Source organism: Parasteatoda tepidariorum, chromosome 9, assembly GCF_982258835.1.
Source record: "Parasteatoda tepidariorum strain Cologne lab strain chromosome 9, Ptep-v5.0, whole genome shotgun sequence".
NCBI classification, from domain to species: domain Eukaryota; kingdom Metazoa; phylum Arthropoda; class Arachnida; order Araneae; family Theridiidae; genus Parasteatoda; species Parasteatoda tepidariorum.
In genome coordinates this window covers 354,649-372,999 of record NC_141763.1, presented here as the reverse complement: position 1 = coordinate 372,999, position 18,351 = coordinate 354,649, and the positions used below count along the sequence as shown (strand labels likewise).

General features: G+C 30.5%; 1 long non-coding RNA gene across 1 annotated transcript; it reads right to left on the bottom strand.

Moving 5' to 3' along the window:
• Positions 1 to 1,619: 1,619 nt before the first annotated feature.
• Positions 1,620 to 17,760, bottom strand: LOC147803203 (uncharacterized). Its single transcript, XR_015428884.1, has 3 exons — positions 17,622 to 17,760; positions 6,575 to 6,683; positions 1,620 to 1,694 (listed from the first exon to the last, which is right to left on the bottom strand). It is a non-coding gene; the product is annotated as an uncharacterized LOC147803203 (long non-coding RNA).
• Between the last annotated feature and the right edge of the window lie 591 nt (positions 17,761 to 18,351).

Here is an 18,351-nt window from a genome sequence, read left to right as displayed (position 1 = left end):
CTATTGCCTATTTTTAACTCAATGACTATATCCAAATGCAAGTACAAATTCCAAGATATAAATATTATTACAGTATCAAAAAAAATATGTAAAAAGGAAATCGGTGTTCAATCTAAGTCAAATGGTCAAACTTGAGTCATTTCTTTTCATTGCAAATTTTATTTCAGTTGATTTTTGAGAATAAAATGAAGTTCATTCAAAGATTTTCCCACTAAAGTAAAAATTAAAATTTGTGGGTTTTTTGACAAAAAATTAGTTTAATTGTTTTTGGCATTATTTTTTAACGGGTAATGCTAATAAAACAATTTCGATGGGTATTAGATTTCCTACAATTTGTTTGATTTGGAACCTTTGTTTGATTTGCTATCAACGATAACTTTTTTTAAGGGTAGTGCAATTATTTCCTACAATGGACAAATGCTTGGAAACAAATTAAAACTTGTGGTTTCTAGGTTAATATTAACATGCGCCAGCCAATTTTTTTTTAAAATTAATTTTTGGTTTGTTGTTATTGATTTCCCACGATGGGTAAACATTTGAAGAAGGCTAATGTACGTTCAAACTTTTATTTCTTAGTCAAATATTAGCTAAGATATCGCTTTGCATGCCTCTTTTGGTAGGTTACCTGATTTAGCAGAACGTCTACTGAAAAATAACATTTTGAGGTCAAATTCGATATTGTGGTTACTAGCTCAAAAACTAATTAAAACTTGTTTTGGCTATTTTTACGAAGTCCGGTTTGTAGTTCATACAATAGGTCAAACCAATTTTTGCCAAAAACTACATTTGAGCAAGTGATTTAACAATGCAAATATTTTGATTCCAGGAATTCTGGGAACTGCAAAGGGTTACGTTTAAAGAAAAAATTCAAATTTGAAGATTTAAGGACAATGTATTTAGAGTGTATTTTGCCCTGCTATGATGTTTTGGTGGATGGACTAACAAAAATTCAATTCGGACTAGAATTTACTAATATTTTTCTACAATGGGTTACCGATTGGAGATAAAACTGAGCCTGTTTTTATGTTAAAATGTAGTTATAACCTATCAATCCAAAAACTTTTTGAAAATGGGTTAATCTTATGGTGGTGACTTTCTCCTACAAAGGACTTAACCAGGCATTGTAAATTGCAAAATTCATATTTGTGATTTCTTTTGTCAAAAAAAGAGCCGACAATTGCTTATTAAAGCAATATATAACTTGTAAACTTTCCACTATTTTTTCTGAAATTAGCTGTAACTTGTTTAGGACATTTTGTTTTATAAAAATGGGCAAATAAAAATTTCTGATGGACTAAGGAGGGCTAGCAATTTCCTACATTTATTGCTGTCAGTTAAAACATATTTCATAACTTCGGTTGTGTTCATGAAAATTTATGTTTTTTTTAGTAATTAGTATACGCTTTTCAGTAATTTAATGCGAGGTTTTTAAAATATTAATTCGATTATCTTTAAATAATTTAGATATAAAATTTCATAGATTATATCACTCCAGAAAATGACATAAAAAAACTGTGTTATACAACATTAAAGAGTATTGAAGCAATAGTTTCATAGAAAATGTGTGTTGCAATTTGCAACACGCAAAAATTTGAATGAAACAAGGGAAAAAATCTTACCAGAACTAGGTCGCTCTACATTATACAATTTACACACTAACTTCCCTTCCAAAAAATTAAGGGTCGCAACTTTTCCTGCAAAAATTACAAAGAAAACAGTAAGCAATGTTTAAATAAGCCTTTCAAATCACAAAATTAAATTAAAAAAAATTATATTCAAAACACTTTTAATAAAAACAACAAATATATGCATGGTGCAAAAGAAAGAGAAACAAGTGAGTAACATAGAAGAGGTGGCTTAAGTTTTTAATGCATTCTTATAACACTTGCTTGATTATTTCATAAAGATGTATATTGAACAATAAAAATGAATTCAAAATTATTATGCAAAAGAATTGGTTTATCTTTCCCGCACAATGCATGCATGTGATTTACCATTAAACAGATATAGACAAGCTGACTTACAGGATTGGGAGGATTTTCTTTTTATGTAAATTTCCAGCTGTCTCTTGTTTATTAAATCAAAAATTCGCTGTAACCGAGGAAAATTTTTAGATAGCTCACGATTTTTTCGATGGGTTAATGGAGGATTCCCAAAAGGTGCCCGTCAATGGATCGACGTCTACAGATGTCCGGGAAAAGAAGTACCAACACTTAGAACTTTTAATTTTTAAAACCTATAATTATATTTAGGTAGAATGCGCAAAAAAAACGGACCACCCTGAATAACTTTAGATCGAATAATTTTTACCTTCTAGGACTCGATCTTAATGGCTTTAAATTAAACAAAATATCGTTTTTAAAAAGTTAATAAATATATTTTTCATTAAATCTAAATAAAATTATAAATAATAAAAAAATATTTAGATAATAAAAAAATATTTAGATGGTCATAGGTCAATGAATTATTATTTTGTAATTTAACCACATTTGCGTTTTATGAGGGAGGGAAAAGGCAACATAAGCATAAAATCGAACGTAATAATTGATCATGAAAAGGTCATATGTATTCTTTATAATGTTTACAGTTTTTTTTAAAATAATTTTTTAAAATAAAGTCTTCTTTTAACTATAAAAGTGATTTTTTTTAATTCTGAAATATATCTTCTTCTATGAAATAAAAGAACTTTTGTTAAAAAGACAATCCTCACAAACAGTATACATGTGGATTTTTTAATACCACCCACGTGAATACAGCTTGTGTGTTTATCAGCAGCCATATTCCGCCCTCTTAGACTCAACACGAACTCTTAGAACTAATTAAGTGATGATCATATTGTTCATTTAATGTTTTAACAGTTGACAGTACCTTCTGCAAATTTTTTGCGAGGTCGCTCTGCATGAAATTCAATTCAAAATTTATCACGAAGAGAAATTCTACTTGAGATTACTTTTGAAACTTTCCTACGGCATTCAAACATGTTTTGATGTTCTTCAATTTTGATACATTTTTTCTCTTCTCTGAAATATTAGTTATGTTAATGTTGTATACTATTTTGCTTACAGTTCAAGAAGAATTATAGTAAAAATATGTAAAGGGTAATCGTATGCGTAATAATCTGTATGCGAAATTGCTTGTTAATTAATTTTGAAAGGTGTTCTGTAATTACCACTCTTAATATATATTTTGAAATCTTAGTCAACATTGTAGTAAAAACAAATAGCGAATTAGTGCTCGCCAATAAATAGTTTAGTGAAGAAAGAATTAAAATGCGCTATCCAAGTCCAGGGAATAACTTTAAAAGGGAAAGTGAGGTTAAAAACATCTAAACCAGTTTGATTGCCAAAGAAAATGGAGAGGAGTTGAAACGTGATTCTTGTGAATATTTCCAACTTTTATCGGACAATCAAACTGGTTTTGTTTTTATTTTTCTGTCTTCGCAAGAAATTTGAAACAGTTTGATGATGCATTTCTTTATTCTCCAAATATTAAATTATCTCCCAATTAAGAGTAATTTGCATCTCCCAATTCATTAAGTTATTTTGTTTTTACTTCTGACAAAGTTTCTAAAAAGGCCTAAACTAAAGGTGGTGAGCACAAGTACCCAGTATATGATTTTTTTTAACAATTTATTTCAGATTTCTGGTTTTTAAGTTCATATTCAGTCTCTGTTGTAATCGGAAATTCTGTCAGAGGACAGAAAAGCGTCATCTACGATTTAGAACACACTTGTCAAATACCTCGTGTTACGTGATTTCAAGGCTTTTAAAATATTTCCTGTTTAATTGCTGTATTCGCGATCGCAACGCTCGAGTACGCCGTCTAGCGGGAGCCTGTAAATATCAGACATTAATTTATCACGTTTTCATTTAGTTCCATCGAAATCATTGACAGAATCAGACGCCATTTTTTAGCAACAAATAAGAAACAAAATTTCCATAAGGAAAAGGCCGAAGAACTTGAAAAAAATCTCCAGAATATTAGTAAATCTTTCAGGAACAGAACACGCCAAACATTTGAAGAAAAATTCCTCAATAATTTTTAATTTCTATTATCAACAAACTTGCAACTGATGACTTCCGATTTCGGATACTGTTACAGATGTGTGTATTAAGGTAAAATGCATTTCTTCTGTCGTCAATTCATTACGAATTAAAGGGAAGTCAACATTGCTTTCGTCATTCCAGTGAATAAATATGAATTCAGAACATACAGAATTGTAATAGTTATAGCATATTCTTCTTCGTTATAGAATAGTATATATTTCTGTATCCATATAATTCGGAAAACAACAATAAAAATTATCCAAGTTACTTGAAATAGTGCCGTTTGTGCTGATTCTTAATTAATTTTAATCGTTTTCTTGGTAAGTATTTTTTAGTTTTGAAAGAATAAGTTTAACTAGAATTCAGCTATTCTGTTTTTAGCTACATATTTAAATTCATATCAATTATAAAATTTTGCTGTGTAGTATGTTATCTAAAAGTAATGAAGGGATAAACTATGTATCTATTATTTGAGAATAAAGTTTTCAAACAAGGAACTTATCATTTTGGAATTCTCCGGGAATTATCAATCAGGTAAGTGCAATGATTTTTACAATAAAAAATTTGCTTGTAAATATTTTTTTTTCATTTGATGATGGTTCTCTACAGAATGGTTTTTTACGTCTGATTACGAACTATAAGAATAATAAAAAAAAGAAACAATATGAAAGTTTTTATTTCAATTCTTAAAATCGTTTTTTAATCCTAAGAATTCTTTATTTTCCGTTTATTAGTTTATAATTTTATGATAAAAATTGTTCTTAAAATACTTTTTTTGAAAAATTAAATGGTATAACATTATGTGTTTATGTATACTTCTTGTATATTCCAATGTTTGAAGTAATATGATTCAGAAAAGTATGGAATAAAAATTCAGTACTTACGTATTAACGCCACCGCCGCTACAGATTTGGCGGTTTTTAAGTGCCGCTAATCTACACATAAAATTTTTGCTACAATTCATAAAATAAAATACTTTATTTAAAATCAAACTGGTCAATAGGATTTCGGTGGAAAATGAGCCGATATAGAGTTTAGCATAGATTCAAAACAATCATATCGCCATATGAACTCTGATAAATAAGATTCCAAATGAAATAACATTTCCAAAACGTACGTTTACCAAGATAAAGTTTTATGTTGTGGGAATTGGTACATTTTCGTTTTTTCGGTAGAATATTTCCCTCCTAAAAAAATACAATTGCATCTTGTTTTGTTTTTGGCAAATCCCAAAGACGAATTTTTGTAGCACTAAAAATGGCGACAAAAAAGAATTGTTTTTTTGTTTTTGTTTCGTCAGCATTCTTTATTTTACGTTTCTTAGTTTCTAAATAATGATTTTTATTGAAACTTGAAATTTTTTGATAAAAATTGTTGTCAAAAAACTTTGTTTACAAAACTAAATTTCATAAAATTATGAGGCTTATGTATACTTTTTGTTCATTTTAATTTTTGAAGTAATATGATTCTTAAAACTATAGAATGTAAAGTTTAAATGGGCCTTTCATGTTATATCATTAAATTTAGTAAAGCTATTTCTCGGGCATTAGGTTTTAACTCTTGTAAGAATATACATATTTTTTTCTGTTAATGTACAAATATTTTTTCGATGTGTTTTGGATATTCCTTTTTTAATAAAAATAGATACCATTATGTTTTCATTTGCATAAGAAAGAATATCAAGCATTTTTCTTTTTTAAATTTAATTAGCCACAATAAAGAAGGAACGTTGCAATGCTACGTGCTACATTAACGACGTCTCCAGAGTAACTGAATGACTATTCATATAGAAATCGCAGGTATTAGTCTCATACAACAGCGCCCCCTATAGTTCGTTGCGATCGCGAATACTGAAACTGTTAATTAATTTCATTTTATTGCTTAATATCTATTTATAGAGTTACAAGGCCTCCTAAAATGTTTATATTAAAAGACACTGAAAAGCTAAGACATTTAATTATATATGCAAAAATATCCCACTTTTTACATTAATAGAGAGGCTATGGAATAATTTATTTTGTTGAACTTGTTTTAATTTAGTTTTGAGTGAAGTTAACCTGCAAATAGGCAAATGGAAATTATTTCGTTATAGTGTATTATAACCAACAAACCTTGTTTGGTTAAATAATAAATTCATAAGTAATAAGTTAAAATCTTTCACTGGCATGAATAAATAAAATTAAAGTAATAAAACATGGAAACCAAATCTTTTACTGGAAAAGCTATTCATTTAAAATTGTAAAAATTACTAATAGAATTTATATGGATCTCAAAAATTCTGATTGTGATCATTTTTAAAAATAATTTCTTTTTCAAAAAGTAGACGGGGGGGGGGAGGTGAAAATCCTTTTGCACTAAGGATGATGCTTTTAAGCAGGGCGTCTTTTGGGAGATCTTAAGAGAGTTAGAATCTCCAATAAGTTATTAAAAATAAACTGTTGCATGACTGGTGCTTAAAATTAAAAAATTGCAATGCACAAAACAGTTAAGAAAGAAAAATATGGATGGAAATTTCTACTCGTACTTACAGTTTTTATCTTTCAAAAGCTACAATTCCTCGTATTCAACTTCAAGAAAGGGAGTCAGGCAATGTTTTAATCTGGCATATGAGTCAGGCCTTCACTTCTCTGTGGGATCCTTAAAAGTTGAAATATAATAAATTAGTTTTCTCTGATTACAGGAAAAGTGAACATAAACTAAAGAGAAAATGTGAAGTGAATATTTGAATCTATTAATTCAAAGGGCCAAAAACGGGATGATACAGAAAATCACATTATTTATCGCGTTACTTGTATACAGATGGGTTAATTTGTATACTTTTCCTAGAAAGTGTAATGTTTCTTCCTAATGATAGTGTTCTGTAAGAAATCTTAATTCTAAGTTGGTTTGATAAAATTTATAGTCTGAAATAATTTTTATCTTTTAGATTTTACACATTTGTTTTGGTCCCGGCATTTGAATAGTTATAGACGAGGGCTATTCCAAATTTTTATTTTGTCTTAAGTTCTAGCAGTTCATACAAACTTTCGATTGGACATATTGAAAACTACAAATTTGAAATTTGACTACAAACGTTAAATTGTTTAAGAAAAGCACTAACAAGAATTGCATTGCCGGTGAATACCGACCAATAAAAAGAGTTAATGCCACCAAGATCTCCGCACTTGACAAACCATTATTTCTATCTATGGCGTTATGTGATAGACAGGGTGCATGTTGTTGTTCATTTACGTCGCATTAGAGCTGTACAATGGGCTATTGGCAACGGTCTGGGAAACATCCCTGAGGATCATCCGTAGACATGCCATAACAATTTTGATCCTCTGAAGAGGGGATGGCACCCCCACTTCGGTTGCCCAACGACCTGCACGCGAAGTCGAGCACTTTACGGTAGAACAGTTTAACGAGGACCCATACCGCACACCCTCGGTCCCTACGCTGACTGCTCCAAGTGGTCACCCACCCGCACACTGAACGTAGCCAGAGATGCTTGACTTCGGTGATCTGCTGGGAACCGTGTCTTAACGATCAGTCAACTGCGGGACACAGGGTGCATGTGCTTCTTACGTCCAAAACAATTGAACTCAAAAAAAAACATTTCTAATGTGCTTGCTTCGTCAACTGTACAAATGCTTCAAAATGTGTGGCGTGAAATGGATTACATCTTATATGTTGTCCGTGTAACCAAGGCAAACCAAAATCTGTGGCATGTATACAAAATTTTGAAGTTCCTTCTACATTCTGTTAAAATTTTATCGATAAATTCTTTTTCGTGAAATAGTTACAGCCGTTTGTAATGACTAGATTCATTTAGAACTACCCTGTTCTCTTAAAAACCCTACAATTGCTGAATCATAATGAACCAGAACTAGTTGTGTATCACAAAATATCGATGACGTCAATGCCATGTCTCTTCACAAAGACCAATACAACATGTCCTGTAAAATGCAAAGAAAGAATAGGATTCCAAATAAAATTACATTTCTAAAGACACATTTAAAGAATCACTGCTAATTTACTCAATGGATAAAGTCAGATATTTAAAATTCGATTCCTCAGGATCAATTCGCACCGAGCATCAGATGTAGATCTTATTAACTCTCGGCCACAAAGGCATTATCATTGCGTATGTTGACGGGTCTGCGAAGAATTTGCACCAATCAACTACAAAAACATTTTTGCGTTTGAACTTTATTTCTACTTTTAACTAACGTTAAAAATAGTTGCCATGAATCGCTGCAAACTACAGTAGTTTCAATAGTATACAGTTGTTTCGCTACTTGTAGCCTTCTGTTTCCGACCACTGATCAAAAAATATAATTTTTTTTTACAACAGAACGGGTACTAAGCATTGAAACAGGAGGGCCATCACATTTTTTTCGTACATTATAAACATATACTCCTGTTACTAGAGAATTTCGGTATTTTCAGAAAATATTTTTCTTTCTTAGTAGTAACAGAAATTATGTATTAATACATTACATTAAATAGAATTGTGTCCACCATTACATATGAACAATTTAAACAGTACTACGCGATAAGATATCACCATTAATAACTTTCGTTCTAATGATCTGATTTTCACAAACAAAGTGTAAATCTTAATTTTTACATCAGATGAAGACACCCATTAAGAGTTCTAACCTTAATAGGTGACTTCAAATATGCTAATTAATTAGTGCTTACTATTAATTAAGTTACGAAATCAAACACAAGAACGTTCTTTTTCTGAATAAACCTTTTTTACATATGTGGATTCTTGACTCTTGGAATCGGGAGTATTTTTTTCTTATAACCGACGTTGAACACCGAAAGAATTTTTTTTTTTTGGGGGGGGGGGGGAAAGCTTACGACTAAATGATCAACTCCGTATTCTTGCATTTTTCTTTAACCCAATCCAGAAGACAAGGGAATTCCTGGATGAAGTATTGGGAGAAATTTGCCTTCGTGGAGCACTGTTTTGGATGTAACAAACCCGCGTTTGCGTTGCATAAATCCTTCCAATGATCCTTCTAACGAAAAAAAAATCCTTCCAATGATAAAAATCACGAAAACCTCCCACGGTTAGCCTGATGGCAAGGGGACACTAACCCATGATGATATTTTGAGGTAACACTGCGGTCGGTGCAAGACGGATGCGGAATCATCGACCAGCCATCGCTGGTATTCGAACGCAGGGCACCTCGTTGGAAAGCGACCGCTCTATCGTCTGAGCCATCCGTGGTTCTTATAGTAAAACTGAAACGGATAAAAGTTTTGGTCTCCTTAATGTTTAATAAATCATTAGTATACAATTTAATAATTTATTAAGCAGAGGCATCTTTAATAAATTATTACAAGATCTAGAAATGAATAAACTTTTCAGATATCTTACATTTCAATTGAATTGAATTGATCTGTTTATTTTAAATAAATGAAATGCTTGTTTAGCAGAAACTAAATATTACAAAATTATTTAGAATTGTTTTTAAAATTAGCATGGATTATCTGAAAAATAAATAGTGCCATTGGATAAGTGTGTAAAACTTTATAGGAGGATATATTGAATATTTTTGAAGAATAAAAACGTTGTGAGCTTAGAATTGGCTTCATTAGTAAGATTTGGATATAGTAGTGCCAATATACTGTAAATCATAATCCTAAATATATCCTAATGCATAAATAATCATATGTAAACTATCTAAGAGCAAAAAACATGATTTGCTTTAAATTTTTTTGCAAATTTATCATTTTTATTACAACACAATGAATAGTCTACTATTGTTTTTTGTTAATAAGATGAAAATTTTACTCGAATCACACAAATGCTCTGAATCTTTATTACATTTTTTAATATTAGTTAAAACGTAAGGCATTATTTTTTCATTTTATTTATTTGCTACAATCAAGCATATGGATGGCTACTGCGAAAATTCACCAATTTTCTACTAATATTGTAAAGAACAAATTTTATGTTTTATGTAGGAAGTGGATTGTTACTCGGAAGGACAAAATATTCTTTAAAAAAATTATTCTGTGTGTTTTTCAAAATTAATCTATTATCTTTAGATTTTTGAGTATGATTTTGAGTATGATGAGTTAGATTTTGAGTATATATATATATATATATATATATATATATATATATATATATATATATATATATATATATATACTGCAAAACTAATTAAATAATTAGTTAATTATTCCTTCTTTAAAATGCCAAAGCTGTAAAGCATTTTTTATAAAGGAGTTGTAAAGTTTAGAAGATTGTTGTGTTGTAATTTGCCATAGTCACCACCTTAAATATTGATTTTAAAATTTTTTGCCAAAAATGAAGTAACTATGTATGAATATTAGTGGACTCACATAATTATTTAAGCGAAAAAGAAAGAAAACTGCCGAATCAAAAGTTATATGAAAAACATCTAGACCAGTACCTGATTGAACTAGGAGGAGTTTCTAAATCACATTCAAACTACTCATTCTTTCCTACGGCATTCAAACATGTTTTGATTTTTCAGTTAGTACCATCTTCAATTCAATTGTACCAAATTTTTTTTCTCTTCTCTGAAATATTAGTTATGTTAATGTTGTATAATATTTTGCTTAAAGTTTAAGAAGAATTATAGTAAAAAATATATAAGGGGTAATCGTTGAAGAAATTACTAATAAACTACTAATAGAATTTATATGGAGTTCAAAAATTCTGATTGTGATCATTTTTAAAAATAATTTCTTCTTTAAAAAGTAGACGGGGGGGGGAGGTGAAAATCCTTTTGCACTAAGGATGGTGCTTTTAAGGAGAGCGTCTTTTGGGAGATCTTAAGAGAGTTAGAATCTCCAATAAGTTATTAAAAAAAACTGTTCCATGACTGGTGCGTAAAATTAAAAAATTGTAACTATTAATGATAATTTGTGTAAAAAATGGTACAACTTTGGAGACAACTTTGGTTAAGACAATTAAAAAATTTTAAGATTATTACTGATAATAAAACGTTGCGTGAAATTTTGAAACCAAATAACAAAAAGATATTAAAAACTTAGCTAGCTATTTCTGTTTAAAATATAGAAATTTGTTAAAAAAATTCGAGATATAGAATAAGAATCAACAAATAAAATTAATATTAAGGGGCTCAAGATTTTGAGAGCTTCCCTGAGCAAACTATATGAACCATATATCCTAGATAATGAATACCCCTTATATATAGGGGGACAGAAATACGAAAAAAAGGGGCATGTTTTTTCAGTGAAAGTATATTTTGTTGTCTGATTTCGTAACTTAAGGAATATTTTGTACAAATTTAATACCATATTTGAGGTCACTCCCTTGAACCATTAAGACTGAGTTTTAGAAAGTGAAGGTTTGATTATTAGATCAAAAATTATTTATGGTGTTATGTTTTTTATAAATTATAAATTTTTATAAATAGTATAAATATTTTTTAATAATTTTATAAATATTATAATATTTTTATAAATATTTTTATAAATTATAAATTTTATAAACTTTTTATAAATTAATTTTCTTTAGATTTAAATGGGTTACAGTAGTTTTGCTGTAACTTAAGATAATTTTTTTATACTTGGGTTAAATTGCTCAGAATAAAACAGGTTATAACACGTATTTTTCTTCTCAAAAAATCGAAACTTTTGCAAGGAAAAATCCTCACGATCCCTTAAGGTTGCATGATAGATGTGTGGTAAACAAAAGGTGCCTTCTTTTGAAGAACATGCAGAAATTTTAAGAATAACAGTAGAATTTCTTAGTTATGCAGAAGATAACTTAAACAGTGGTCGCACACGCATTGTTTTATACGTTAAACGAGTTCCTATAACGGGTTATGTTTTAAGGCGAGATTCAATTCTACATTTGTCTATTTCGCAGTTAAGCAAAAAATATATTTTACTGAATATTATTCAGAAGATAGGTTTCACGGATTTTTTTTTGGTAGTATAACGGTTTCTTACAGTAAACTTAAATTTGACGGCAGACAGTGTTATTGGTTGAATGGTTTATGGTGTTTCAGATTTTAGGAGGATAAGTTAGTTAAAATTTAATTTGATCATAACTCTTTTTGAGGGGTATGCTAACAATTATTTAATGATTACTGAGAAATCGAATTTTGAAAAGGTCATATTTTTAAAATTCGATTTTTCAAGAACTATTCGACCAATTTTGCTCAAAATTTGTATTTTGGCAAGTAAAATTACATCCTTTAAAGTGGTGTGAAAAATTATATACTTTACAGTTCGAAACGTTTCAGACTTATGTTTAATAAATTAATATAAAATATTAAATATTTACAAAAAGTTATTTTCTTAATGGATAGAACTGTATACGAGCTGTAACTGCGAAACCGAAACCGGTACGAGCTGTAATCGAAAGGTGGCGAAATACGCATGAAAGTAAAATTAACATTAAGATAGGGGAGCACAGCCTGCTGCGCGCGGGGCAAATGCGGCCCTCCGACTAAGGAAGTGCGGCCCGCGAGAGCTTCTAAACACAATTAAAAATAAGCGAAAATTTCAAAAATAATCAAAAAATTTCGAACATTTTTAATCGCACTTTTGAGTCATCACGTTTTGACGCACTCAATTTTTACAGATTCTATAGTAAATGTTTAACACGCTTGCTTTAAGCCGATTTTATCGTAAATCTAGATGATTATTTAATCAGTATTAACGCTTTTCAACGTAATTTCGAAAATTCCGAATTTTGATTACTATATTATTACGACACGCGAGTTTCAGATCGTCCATTTAAATAAACACTTTCGGCTCACTTTATTTGTGTCAATTTCATCGTAAATCTAAGTGACTTCTTATCTTTCTTTTTTTCGGCAGTTATTGCTATACATTCCCACATAGTATAAAAAATTCCGATGATTTTATTACGACATGCGAATTTTCAATCGCGCATTTGACATGCTTTATTCATGCAGAGTTCAGCATAAATATAAGTGATTTTTTAAAAAATTATTTTATACTTTTCCACGTGATTTTGACTATCCCGTTATTTAATTACGATGTTATTACGACACGTGAATTTCTAATCGGACGTTACTTTATTTCGGTACAGTTTTATCGTAAATCCTAATTATTTTTCCTTCGTTTCTTCGGCAACGAATTTGATTTGTTCGAATGTCGTAATGAATTGTGATTTGGTCGAATACCGAATATTCGGCGGGAAAAAAATCTACCGAATACTGTATATTCGAGGCCAAATAGCGACATTTTTTAGCAGCATAGCAACATTGAAACCAAAATTCCATTGCTAAGTATAATATTTTCTGGGAAAACGTATTTAGAAAACAAAGCTAAAAAATAAGTCCTATCAGAAACGCTTTTGAAAATGCCGCACTTATCATAAAAACTTATGTTTGCATACAAAAGGGAAGCAAAGAAAATAAAAATTGATCTTAATTTTCGAAAGAAAATTTTAAGGCTGAACATCTCAGTTTTCCAATTACCAGAAAAAGTACAGAAAAAAGAATAAGTCCAACAGAAATGCTGTTAAAAATTGACACGTTTTAATAAAAACGTCCATAAAAAGATTTTTCTTTAAAAAGAGAAAAAGAAATGCTAGATAGAAACAAAAACATAAAGTGTACAAATGTCGAAAAACATAAGATTTTTTAAGTGAAAATTTTTTAAATCAGTTCTTAGAACTAAAAGTATCGAAAAAATGACGAAATGGACCTATCTGAATATATTTTTTTTTAAGAAAAAGCAGAAATGCAAAAACCTGAGTTCACTATAAAGTAATCTAGTTTCAATTCTTCAAATTTTGTTTTTCCACTTGTCATCTAGAAGATAAATTTGCAAGCCATGTTCAGAAACATGGACATTAAATTTAACAAATTTGTATAAAAATTATTTCTAATAATAAACAATACTATAATATAGTTAAAAATAAGGTTTTATATTATTCTTTATCATATCTATACAAATTCAAAAAAAAGTTAGAAAAATACTTTCCTAAAAAATACTGTGTTGAATATTTTGCCGATCATTTGACCAACTAAAGTTTGACAAAAGGGCCAAATACTCATTACTTTAAATGCAATGTTATTGCAGGCTGAGAAATTCACAAAGTGGTGAAAAATGGGAATTTTCAAACTGCTCACTGTTTGTAATTTTGATTTTAATTTCTTGTTGCTTGTTGTGATCTTTTCTGGTAAAAAGAAAGAAAACGTTTACTATATAAAAAAAAATCTAATATTCAATAAAAAAAAAGTACAATAAGTATTGAATTTTATTTTGAACTATAAAAGTTTTGCTTTTATTTTAAGCTTTTGTTTAAACCTTATAAATTTTCTTCAATTGAAATATTTAATTTAAATTTGCATTACTTAATATAGGGTGCGCACCCGAATTATTCAACAAAAAATAAGCACCTTTAAAGCACTTTTCAAGCACTCAAAAATATTTTTAAGCACTTTAAAAAAATATCATAACTAGGCAGGGTTGGAAAGTTTTTGACAATCGACGGTTTTATCTTGTTTTAACCGTCGTGTCAAAAAAAAAAAAAAAAAAAAAAAAAGCGATTTGGCATTGTTTTTGATAATTGTCAAATATCAATGAAATTTTGAATCACGTAAAACAAATAGCGTTTTCATACTCTACGGACTGTCAATACGCCGAAATAGATTAGGATTGAATGAATTGTAAAAACGTAGAACAATGTGAACATAATGGTCAATGTGTTGGTCAATGTGTCTTTTTACATAATTCGAAGCGAAAATAAACTTAGTAAAGGAAAAATCTCATTTTAAAAAGGGGAAAATTAAGCACTTTTTAAAATCATCCAATGAAAAGAGCACCTTTAAGGGCTTTTAAAAAACGAAAATTGAAAATAAGCACCTTTAAGCACTTTTTAAAAACGCTACGCACCCTGTAATATGTACAAAATTTTTTCCTACTTTCACTCTGTGAGCATTGAAGTTTTTTTCTTATTAGAATTTATTTTTGATATGAATTTTTGTATTGCATAATATGATAAAAAAAAGCATTTATTTTCTTTAATGTTTATTTATTTCAATAAATCTATTTTTGAATGAATTCTAATAATTGAACACCTTTAATTTTCTACAAATATATTGCTAAGTTTATTGATAAAAAAATTAGAGCACTAATCTTAAAATAAATATTAGTACATTTGCCATCAACATGTCTAAATACATGTGCGGCCCTTCGTTAGTCAACCTCCTGTGAAAGTGGCCCATCACTCAAAAAGGTTGTGAACCCGTACATTAAGGGGTTCAAATTGCACCGTTCTCCTGATCAAAATATTAAGACCATATTTCTCAGGTTGTTGCCACCACATATATTTAAGAGGACAGAAATCCAAATCCGTATAAAAAAAAAGAGGTATATTTATAAAACGAATACGTTTTCCAGTCTGATTTCGTAACTCAAAATCGTCTGCACTAATTAATTAGCATATTTGAGGTCACCCCCTCGAACCATTAAGATTGGGTCCTAGAACGTGAAGATTCGGTCATTAAATGAAAAGTTATTTAGAATGGTCCGTTTTCTTTATTGCCTACCTAAAATATCTCACAGAAGAAATTTGACCTATAATTAAAAAAAAAATTATTTAAGATGTCCCCTCTAGCCTCATCTTCAACACTAAATCTTATCTCTTTCACTAATTTTTTAAACAAACGGATTAGAAGCTTACATTATGTTTAAATTAGCAAATAATATAATAAAAATTGTAAATCTGAAATAAAACATGATAATTTTTAATTACATATTTTTTTTTCATTTCATATTGTCGACACAAAGTGTTCTTAAAGAAAATAAAAAGTGTACATTTATTTCTTAAAGAAAATTTAGACACTAACAGTAAATGCCTGTGTAGTAATAAAGAAAAAGAAAATGAAGGAAATAAAAATGAAAATATGACCACCGAAGCCGGCGTCTTCAGGGGGTACTGGCCCCGGTAGCCATAAAAACAAAACCATTTCTAATTGAGGGAGAAGCAAATGCTTAAATTAACTCTTTCACTCCCCCGATGGTTTTGCATAGAAGTCCAGGAAAAAAAACACGCAATATAAATAACAAATTGAGAAAAGAAACTCAAACAAAATCATCTGAAAAATAAAAACTCACATATTCACAGGTCAGACATCAATTTCTCAGGCAAGCCGAATGAAAAGAAAAAACTATCTTTAGGTTTTAGTTTGAACCCCCTGAAGACGTCGGCTTCGGTGGTCATATTTTCATTTTTATTTCCTTCATTTTCTTTTTCTTTATTACTACTTTTTTCTGAAATTTCTGCTGTTTTTTAGCGCATTTTTTTTTCAAAGAAGTTTTTTCTATTTAGAATTAAAAATATTTGTGTTTTCTTTTAGTATTGCCTGTGTAGTAACCTGCACATGGAGTCTTTAAAATGTTGGTAAATCATACAGTAACATCTGCTAGTACTACAGGGTTAACACTTTCATGAAGAGCATTTTTATGTTAGCAAAAAAATTTTTTTTAATAACACTCCAAATTGCCGATTACTGGTCAAGTGGTTACTGTACTGAGCTAAGGGGCGAGTTGCTGTGGGTTTGAATATCACGATAGGAATGGATACAACTTTCTCTCTCCCTGTATTCTAATGTCCTTTCTTCTAAGCGATTTTATTTTATTTTATGACCATTGTTGAACAGCTGACGAGCCAAATTTAGGTTTACGACTACTAATGTTCTACTCCGTAACCTTGTAATTTCCAACCAATCCAGAAGACAAGGAGACTGCTGGATCTGTATCCCTAGAAGTATTATTTGTTACGGGAACAGGGAGGACTTTGTGACTAGACAGATTTAACGTGCATTAGTCACCATTTACTACATGGAGAGTCGTCGACGGGCGGGGATCGGACCAACGTCTTATTGGACATGGATCCAGTGCCCTACCAACCAGGCTATCCCGTCCCTTCTTCTGAGTGATTGTGTGAATGTAACCAGCCAAGCGGCGATGGCTCAGGAAATAGCGCGATATCCAATGAGGCGAACCGGGTTCGAATCCTAGTCGATACGAATTCCGCATCCGGCTTGCACCGACCACAGTGCTAACGTGAAATATCCTCAATGGTAGACGGATCATGGGTTAGAGTCCCCTTGCCGTAAGGCTAACCGTGGGAGGTTCTCGGGTCTCTCTCTCCATGTAACACAAATGCTGGTTAGCTCCATTAAAAAGTCCTCCACGAAGGCAAATTTCTCCCAATACTCGATCCAGGAGTTCCCTAGTCTTCTGGATTGGGCTCAAAATTACAAGGCTACGGAGTTGAACATTGGTAGTCGTAAACCCACAAAATTGGGTCGGCTGTTCAACGACGGATATAAAATGTAAACAGTTCTATAAACGGATTTGTGGTTCAATGACATGGACGTTGATACTCCACCGTCGAGGCTTAGATACAGATGCCCAATGGGTAGCGATAAGTGAGGAGCAATTCTGAGGCCAATAGGAAATAAGCCCAAGTGCACGCCATTAAAAAAATGCTCCAAATTAGAATATTTAAAGGTCCTGAATGTTTCTAAGGAAAATCTCGAAATAAAAAAAATTTTTTTAAAGATTTATTTAAATATTTATATTTACCTGTGATATCTATTGACATGCTTGATGATAGCAAAAGGTGCACGTGTTAGAGTCAACCACTTCTTATTCACTCTATAAAAACACACTGAGAAGGACAAATTTTGTCATCTTTTCCCTCCAACTGCAACAACCATTTATCCTGCAAGAGACATCGTTTTTCTGTTACAAATTTTCCCATATCAAAATTTTTGATGGTCGCATTAATTTTTTTTTTATAGTTTCAGTGTGATTCATGATGGTCCAACATCATTTAATGGTCACCATCATCCAAGATTTTCCATTACATGTTCACGGTTTTCGATATACCAACAAACTTCCATCATTCTATGATGGAAACTAATACTTTAGTACTATGACGCTTAACCATCAAGAGAAGTATAACTCTCATGGATCAACAACTCATGATGATCCGTGATTTTTTCAACTATACATTTTCTTGATGGGCTGATGGGAATTCTTGTTTTTTCTCAGGAAAATACCATCAAAACAATTTGGGTTTTTTACTTTGGACCATCATAAATCTGTCCGAATTCCTACATTTAGGTGACAGTTGTTCATGATCGTTCCAACATTTGATTTCCAACATACTGTGATGGAAATTCGGCTCAAAAGGAACAAACCATTCGACGGATGGCTAAAAAGGAACAAACCATGAGAACAAGTTGATATTCTTATGTTGGAACATCATCGAATTCCTAGATTGAGGTGATAGTTACTTATGTTGATTACT